The following is a 9,448-nucleotide window of genomic DNA, read 5'->3' on the forward strand; positions in this document are numbered from 1 at the left end:
CTTTCCTTTCATGTAGAGACACAATAATTCTTGGAGCTTCTTCAGTGTTTCTGGAATATTAACCTATTAATGATATTTACAGTCAAAATCACACAACCTTCATATGCACCTCTTATATTTTTTCTTGATCCTATGCATTGAAGTGCTAGGATTTTTAAATTACATTTTCATAATAAATTTTGATAAGTAATACTCAATGAAAAATATACTTTTGCTGCCCTATGCCTATTACTCATTTCATGCCATCAACAAATCTGTTAAGTGAACTTTCTTTATACCCATATCTGTTATGGATAATAAGAAAGTCATTTTTATAAAGTCAAGGATTATATGGTGAGGGAGAAGGTATGAGTCACTGATCTAATATCATAGTCTATATCTTCAGTAGATGATAACTGTTTGTGATTGGTATATCCATTCTCCTGGGGATTTTTTCCTTGTAATTTAAAATTCTAAGATTTTCAATATGTTAAATAATCTTTTTACATCTCAATTTTCCTACTAATAATATGTCTTCACTTAGACACATTTTATATTATAATTTACATAAATAGTTTAATATATGCTGCATAAATATTGTTTAGAGCTGCTTTCACAATTCTCCAGGCTTCAAGTATCAACTCTTTGATTAATTTATACTATTTCAATTATATTTGTGCCAGTAGTTCATGCTGACAATCATTACTGCCTTATTTTTCTAAGTTACAATAGGTATGAGTAGCAGTAAATTTAACTGTAGTCAATCAACTGAGGTATGACTATATTAAATAAAATGTATAAATGTATCTGCCGTATTATACAGACAAAACAGTGTACATGTGCATTAGTGTATATTGGGGCGCATTTAGTAAGAACACTGCAAACTGCACTATGTGAAGTTTGCCTGTGTATACTGCAGAGGGCACTGATGCCCCTGCACTGCCCTGACAGATTGCACCACTTTTTTTTGGTGCACCTTTAACTTGGGGCGTGCAACACATTTCTGTCGGATTTCGCATTTTAAATCTAGCACATGGTCCGACAACTCTCCTTTCAGTGCAAAAATTTGTGTTGCATGAAGCATAGTGCAGCTGCGCCCCCAAAACAGTTGCATGCGACATAAAAGTGTCTCAGACACTTTTTAAATACCTGTGCAAGCACTTTGCACCTAAAAGAACCTGCAAAGTCTGATAGAAAACTGGCGCACAGTTACCTTTATTAACTTTTGAAGGCAGTCCTTTGGAATAACAGGTAGATCTAGAGAAAAACAATAAGATATTGGAAAATGAGAAACAGTCTTGTTTCCTCAATACACAAAAAAATCATATTTCATTAAAGAAAAAAAAAACATTTTATATGAGGAACTTATATTAAATGTGTAATAACTACTCACCTGGCTGAACTCCACCAGTAGCTATAGAGCCAGAATTTCCAATTCCTGTAGAATGTATAAAACAATAGAATTAGATTTTTTTATGACAGATATCCTTAACTCAATTCAGGTAATTTAGCACTTCATTAGCAGTCATTCATTTTTCATTTTAACATGTTTACATACCTATATATCTTGTACTTGCATATGTACTTACCAAAGTAGCAGTTTAGAGCAAAAAAGAGAAAAGCAATAGTGGGCTTCATGATGGGAGCTGATTTAGTCAGTCACGTAGATGCTAAGTGGTCCCCTGTAGATCTATTAAGTTATCTCGATGGCTATTATATTTATATCTTTGAATGATACATTTTTCATCACCTCTCTGAGATTAAACATGATGTAAGCAGTTGTGAAATATCCTCATCTGTCATACTTTTGTAATTTTAGAGACTATCAAATAGCCTGATACTGCAAAATAAACACTACAAATACTTTATGATAATAAGTGAGCATATTTAATTATATTAACTCTTCAAGGCCTATTTTGGCCTCAAGGACACATCCCCATTTTCAAATCTTCCCTGTGCCACTATAAGTGGTTATAGCTTTAACATATCCAGGAGATTTTGAGATTGTTTTCTTGTGACATAATGTACTTCAAATTAGTTTAACAACTCAGATAATATATTTGAAAACAGAAATTTGGCAAAAATTTTGAAAAATTCTTTTCTGGTACTCGGGGATATGTGCGCATGTCAGTAGGACTTGCTTGGTTGGGATCTGTGCATGTCTCTGGACTTTATGTTCTTTACGTTCGGCATATCAAGAATTTTTGCGCATGTCAACGGACACTGTACTCCAATGCACTCATCAACACTGCGCATGTTATTGTTATTGTGTTTTCATCTATTCGGCACATTGGAGTGGTATATACATGTTTCTGAACTTGATGTTTGCTATCACTCGGCATAAATGCAAGGTAAGCGCCCTATCTCCAATTTCAGTGTATACCATAACGTATCATATCAAGATGGTCTAAATTTGGTATTATCTCATCTTCTGGATGTGTTGGTGAACTCCTATTTTATTGTTTATTATTTATCATCCAGCAGCTCACAATATTGAGCATCATTGAGTATCCACTATTAGATATTCCAACTATCAAATTTGTTCTTTTTGAAGGCAACTATTCTCCTATCATGTTTTTTACATAATCTAACTTTTGTTCTTTAATAAGGCATTCTATGCATTTAGGTGTAATAGTATTATCGTCAAGCTATTATTCAGTGTTTATATTTCGTATAAGTCACCCTTTCTTCACATTTGTTATGTTTATCTTTATTGAAGGGGTTTAGGATGGTTTAGTTATCAAGTAAATATTTACAATATAAATATGCATATTAATTTCAATGAATTTCATCATATTTATCTCTTACTTTTTACTTTCAGTATTATATAGTATGTGTAATTATTGACCCCATTTGGTATCACAAATGCCATTTTGCACAGATTATTTTAATTTTTATACATTTACTGTCATGTAGTTGTGTATAAAGAATTACATAGTATAAGGGGATTCTAATGTGTTTGTTTATATTTACTCTAAAGAAGCGCTGGTTTCTAATATTTATTATAGAAAAGCTACAAAGGTAAAACCTTCATTCAGGCCTTTTGGATTCCGACACTTTAATCTGTGGATCCATTGTGCCTCCGTTTCTAGCAGCTTCCTGACCAGGTTTCCCCTTCTCTGGCCTAGTTGTAGCTTCTCAATTCCCCCAAATTTCTGCCGCTTTGTATAAGGAGATACATTTACTGTCCTGATGTGTTTAGATATCGGAGTATCCTTATTGGTAGCTCAGATGTATTGTCTGATTGTATATTCTTCCCCGTCAATTGGATTGATAAAGCATCTGGTGTAAGGCATGAATTTGCAAAAAGTACAGTTTCCACAGGGATATGATCCTGTTTGAGTGGAACGTTACATTTGCAGGTTCTTTGGAGAAATGGTTGTTTACTAGATGGTCTCTCAGATTTATTCCTCTTCAGCAAGTGATAGCTGGGCTAGTAGTGAGTTTTTCTCTCAGATCATTGTCCGCTAGTAGAATTGGCCATTGTTTTTTAATTATGTTGATAATCTGGTCAGCAGAGGCATCATATATGCAGAGTATATAGTCCTGTTTGTCTTAAGTTTGGGTTGTTCATACGAGTGTATCCCTTTCTGTTCTTCTAGCTCTAGAGTAAGCTTTGTAGAGAGGTTTCTTGGGATATCCCCTGTTCTTGAATCTATTAAACAGGAGGGTGCATTCTTTGTCAAAAGAGGCTTCACTTGCACAATTCCTACGAGCTACCCATAGGTATTGGCCTACTGGTATGCCCTTCTTTAAACTCTGCGGATGACAGCTTTGCCAGTCGAGGAAGCTATTTGCTGATGTTGGTTTCCAATAGATCTGTTCATTTATAGAAATTGTGAGGTCCAAATATGAATTGATTTCTCCTGTATTTCGCTTGTAAATTTCATCCCTTTTCTGTAATGTTTCATTCCTATTTGTAATATTTGAAGAGTAAAAGGTTTTTTTATCTTTGCTTGTTAAACAGGATAGACATTTTTTTTGATGGCATTTGTAAGCCCCTTTTTTGTAAATCTTTACCTGGGGTGCTTTTAGGTTCTTTTATATGCCTGAGTTTACTTGGTGCAATAATACTCTTTATGGTTTGGGCTTTCCTGAATGTGATCGCAGGAATATTTGGAAGTATTTTTTCCGAATTGGTATAATTATAATATAAAGCCTTGAACAAAATGTACTGTCCAAGAAGTGGACTCTTTGACAGTTTATTCCACAAAGGACAACCACGTTTTTGCCACTGTACTGATTCATAGGTCTGAGAGTCTTTACTTGACTAAACCTAAAAGTTTATTAAGTGTCATGTTATATGGACAGCACCAGAGGATGTTTTATGTATAACACCACCACTGTATTATTGTAATTTGTATTTGTTATTCCTTTTCTGCTCCATAAACAAAATGATAAAAAAAAGAGTTACTAAAGAGAGGATAAAATACTGGATTATAAAATGGAGAGAATTCTGCCAGATCTGATTTTCACAGACCAAATGGGGTTTGTTTTTGGGAGGTGTGGGAAATGGGACCCTTCAGACAGAGTTGTTGTCTGGCACAAATTCATATTCAGGCAGGTTTGTACAACTAAAAGTCCAAAGATTTTTTTAACACAGTCCAACAAGAACATAAAACAAAAATATAATGTCCTTAGTTTCAGGGTAGCAGTACAAGAAATAGTCCAACAATGGCTCTCACTCAGCTTTTCAGGCTTTTGCTCATGCTGTGTAGCCCAGGACCTGCAGTTGGTCTTCTCTTTAGAACAACAGCGCCCAGCAACTCATGGCTCTGTCCATTTGCTCCTCAACAATCTGAACACCCACATCTGCAGCTAAAGGGTCAGGTATATAACAAGTCATGAAGTATGGAGAGGAGCCATCAAGGCAGGAACCCTGCAACATCTAAACCCTGGATCTAAAGTTCAGTTACAAAACCATGGAGCTATTATATAACATGGAGACAAGGAACCTTAAAGAACATACTGCCCATCTATCACTCTTCCAAAGGATGGCTTACAGAGGTTAAACTAGGGATGCCACTAGAAGAATGATTGATCTCACAAGTGAGTGATAAGAACCCTGAGAGGCATAGGTGCATTCCTGTCACTGGATGCCGAAAAGGCTTTTGACAGGGTGCACTAGGGTTATTTAAAGGAGGTCTTAAAAAGTTTGGCATCTTTGGACAGATACAAAGAGCTATTAAGACTTTATATTCTGCCCCCTCTGCGAGGGTCCTAATTTTGGGTTTTCTATCTTCAGCTTTTGATATTTCGAATGGCATGTGCTAGGGCTGACCTTGTTCTTCAATGATTTTTGCTTTGATGATGGAGCCCCTGGTGGAGATCATTAGAAGTAATCCTGAAATTTTAGATATTTTGGTGGAAAGGGAGAAATATACAATTTCTTTATATACAGGAAACATTTTATTACCTGCTGTGACCCTGAAAAGTCATTGTGGCAAATTTTCTTACCTGGTCCTGTCGCAATCCCCGATTCAGATGAGAATGAAGGCCGGCACGATTCATGAAGATCTTGCGCCCGAGTTCCTGCATCCGCTTCTCTTCCCTGCTGAGGTCCGCCGGAGTTCACCTTCTTCTTCCCAGTGCTTGTAAGTGCATGTCTTGCGACACAATTCTAAATGTTAAATCCTGCACGTTGTACAAATCCGTCAGGTTATCCTACGGCATGCGGTTGAGCCAAAATCCAGTCGCGTGCACCAAAATCTCCTGTTAAATACAAAAACAGAAAAGACGGAAATCGTCGGGAAACCCGACGAAAATGCTCTCCTCAGACCCTTAGTAAATGAGCCCCATTGTCTAATGATATACATATTTTGCTGCAATTTTCTAAGATATTGGGGCAGATTTACTTACCCGGTCCATTCGCGATCCAGCGACGCGTTCTCTGCGGTGGATTCGGGTCCGGACGGGATTTAATAAGGTAGTTCCTCCGCTGTCCACCAGGTGTCGCTGCTGCGCTGAATAGCATCTGAACGCGCCGGAATTCACCGAGGCCGGCTGAGTGAAGGTAAGCGCGTCCCGAGCGACACATTTTCCATTCTTAAATGCAGCGATTTTTCCGAATACGTCGGGTTTTCGTTCGGCCACGCCCCCCGATTTCCGTTGCGCGCATGCCGGCGCCAATGCGCCACAATCCGATCGCGTGCGCCAAAATCCCGGGGCAATTCAGGTACAATCGGCGCAAATTGGAAATATTCGGGTAACTCGTCGGGAAAACGCAAATCGGGCCCTTAGTAAATGACCCCCATTGTATTATAAATTTAATATGAAGAAGTCTTTGGCTGTTTTGATTTATATTCCTCCCTCCACGGCATGTCTTTGGATTAACAATACCTTAATTATAACATGAGGGTATCTAATTTTACTGTAATGTAAATGAAACAGTTAAGAGGAATCTAAATGAAATCTTAAATGAAATCTTGGAGCAGACTTCGAGAAATTGTTAAAAAATATATGTACTTGGTAGCAAGAATTCAATATTGTAAAATATTGACAACTCTCCCAAAGACTTAAGGAATTTCTTAAAATGTCTGAAAGAGATTCAGTCTCTATTAAATAATTTTGATCACTTTTTATAGAATTTATTTTTGTATTTTTCAAAATGGCAAAAAAGTGCCATTTGCAAATTTGGGCGCTATTTTCCTTTATGGGGTTAAGTGAAAAAACGTTATTATATTTTAATAAATTGGGCATTTTTGGACACAGTGATACCTAATGTGTTTATGATTTTTACAGTTTATTTATATTTATATGACTTCTAGGGAAAGGGGGGTGATTTGAATTTTTATTTAGTTTTAATATAATTTTTGTAACTTTTTTGTTTTTTACTATTTTTCAGACCTTTAAAAAATAGGTACTTTAACCATAGCTTATCTGATTGATCCTACTATTTACTGCCTTACTATGGTATGGCAGCATATGGGGATTCTGCACATAATCTATTACAATGTGCAAATCGCACACTTAACCTTCCTAATAAGTTTTTTTTTTCCATTTTCTCCAAATAAAGAATATTCTAGGGGAAACGGAGCAGAGAAGTGGCCCTACAGTCCCTTCAAAATATGATTGGTAGTTCACAAAGGTATCACAATGTTATATAGTGTTCTCAATGCTCCTAAAAAAACTGAGAAATTAGGTAATATCCTAAGATGGGAATCAGATTTAAATGTGGTATATGATATCAAGCAATGGGAAAGGACATGGCTCAAAGCTCACCATGTATAAACCATCTAGGGCAAATTTTAAAAAATGCACTTACCCTGGAAATAAGGTCCTTATGTGGTAACATTGAAAATATTCTGCCACACTTGAGGAGGGAAAGTGTGTGGAAAAGTCTCTTGAAAGAGTCTTTGGACTCAGGAGATGAGCCCGGGATTGGAGTCTAAGTGGACACCTGGTCTTCGCCAGAGCACGCCGCAAAGCGGGATGGTCTTGCTGCAGCTGGGTGCAACCAGGTCGTTCCACGGGTGCAACTAGGCCTCTGGTGGCAGCCAAGGTAGTACGGCAGGAAATGCAGGAAACAGTCCAAACCTGAGATGTCAGCAGGAAACACGGAGGGATACTGGTAACGCTGGCACACAGAGGAACACTGGTGATTCTGGCATGGACTGTAGATTCTGCTGTACAGGAACCCTGGAATGCACAGCAGGACAGGAAAACTGGAAGGCACAGCAGGTCACAGGAATGGCTGAGATACAGAGGAATACTGGTAACGCTGGAACTCAAGAGGGCTTTCTCTTAGCAGGAAATGATGCTGAAGATCGGGCAGGGAGTGAAGGGAGGTGCCGGATTGTAAGGGCAAGCCGGATTAGCCAGAGCCAATCAGGAGGGCGCTGGCCCTTTAAGTCTTAAAGAGCCGGTGCGCGCGTGCCCTAGAAGTAGCAGCGCACGGCCTAGCAGGAGTACAGCCAGGAGCGTGGAGAGGTGAGTCCAGGCCCGGGGAGCGGGACAGCGGCAGCGGGAACCATGACACATAGAGGGGCATGGGTGTGCCTGCGATCTGTGACAAGGAACGCTGGTGCATCTGTGACATATTCTAGTTAGATAGAGGTAGAGATAGAGGGCCTTTTTTGATCCCATTTCCCCCTCCCAGAGAATGTGGCTTGAACTAAGACAGAGAGATTTTTCTGTCTTTTGTGTAGTATTTGTGCTTTCAATATTTGTATTTAATGGCCATATTCTTTATACTGCAGACCGTAACTGTGATCAGGGATATTACCAGAATTACCAGAAACTTAGCCTCAAATCTCATGGTCAGTGGTGACCACAGCATCTGAGAGGTCACTGTGAGGCAGAGAGCTACCCCCCAGTGACTGACCTACCTCCCTCTTGTGGTGAGAAAGCAGTAGCAGTTTTATCTTTGGCAGGGAAAAGCCTTAGAAAGCTATGCTTTTAGCAGAGCTTCATTGTAATATAATAGGATCCCCATTGACTGCAATTTTATAGTACTGAGGCCTATTGCATATGTAATTCAGTGTTGGTTGGTTTAAGAAAAAAGTAAAAAAAAAGTTTCAAAATCTGAAAAATCTAATGCAGAACAAGCTTCTAAAGGAAAACTACCAGTTAGTTTTCAAAATAAGAAGCCAGACACACTCACCTGTATTCCTCTTCATTTCAAGTCCACCAGTATTTTTCTTTAATATTTACATGATTGGATTGCCTAGAAAAAGACTTAAAATTAGCAGTCCAGAATATGGGGACAAAATGCCCAGAGCTCCTGGCTGCTAATTATGCTTGCCTTTCCCATCATGCTTGAGGCATGCATAATAAGCAGCCAGGAGTGCCAGACATCTTGGGGCACATTTACCCATCGCGATCCCCGAGGTGCATTGTCCGATTTCCTGCATGTGTCGCTTCCCAGCTCAGGTCCGCTGGCGTTCACCTTCTTCTTCCCAGTGAATGTAAGTGCATGGCTTGCAACACAATTTTGAGTGTTAAATCCTGCGCTTAGTCCGAATCAGTCGGGTTGTCCGACAGCCGCACCCCCAATTTGTGTCACATGAAAGTCTGCGCGATTGCGCCAAAATCCTGGTTGCGTGCCAAAAACCCTGGTTAATTTGGGCGCAAACCAGAAAAAGTCGGAAACCCGACAAAAATGTGGTATACGGACCCTTAGTAAATGTGCCCCCTTGTCTTTTCATATTTTGAAACGTTTACTCCTAAACCAGCCAATATGCATATGCCTCAGTACTATAAAATTGCAGTCAACGGGGATCCTACTATATTACTCTTCTCACCACAAGATTTCAATCACTGGAGGGAACTCTATGTCTCACAGTGAACTCTTAGATGCTGTGGTCACAACTGACCATGAAATGTGAGAAGCTAAGTTTCTGTGATTTCTGGGAATTATCCCTGATAATTATTGCCGGCATGCAGTATAAAGAATATGGCCAAAACACAAGGCGATCGTGAGGTGCCAGGTGGTTACCATGGCAGCCGGAAGAATGATGAAGACCTCCAG

The 9,448-nt window shown here is 38.9% G+C and overlaps 1 long non-coding RNA gene across 1 annotated transcript; it reads right to left on the bottom strand.

The window, feature by feature from the left end:
- On the bottom strand, positions 1-1,654 carry LOC140129003 (uncharacterized). The gene is made up of 4 exons (XR_011855244.1): positions 1,569-1,654; positions 1,373-1,417; positions 1,193-1,236; positions 1-63 (listed from the first exon to the last, which is right to left on the bottom strand). It is a non-coding gene; the product is annotated as an uncharacterized lncRNA (long non-coding RNA).
- Between the last annotated feature and the right edge of the window lie 7,794 nt (positions 1,655-9,448).

The sequence above is a fragment of the Engystomops pustulosus genome, chromosome 4, assembly GCF_040894005.1.
Source record: "Engystomops pustulosus chromosome 4, aEngPut4.maternal, whole genome shotgun sequence".
NCBI lineage: Eukaryota > Metazoa > Chordata > Amphibia > Anura > Leptodactylidae > Engystomops > Engystomops pustulosus.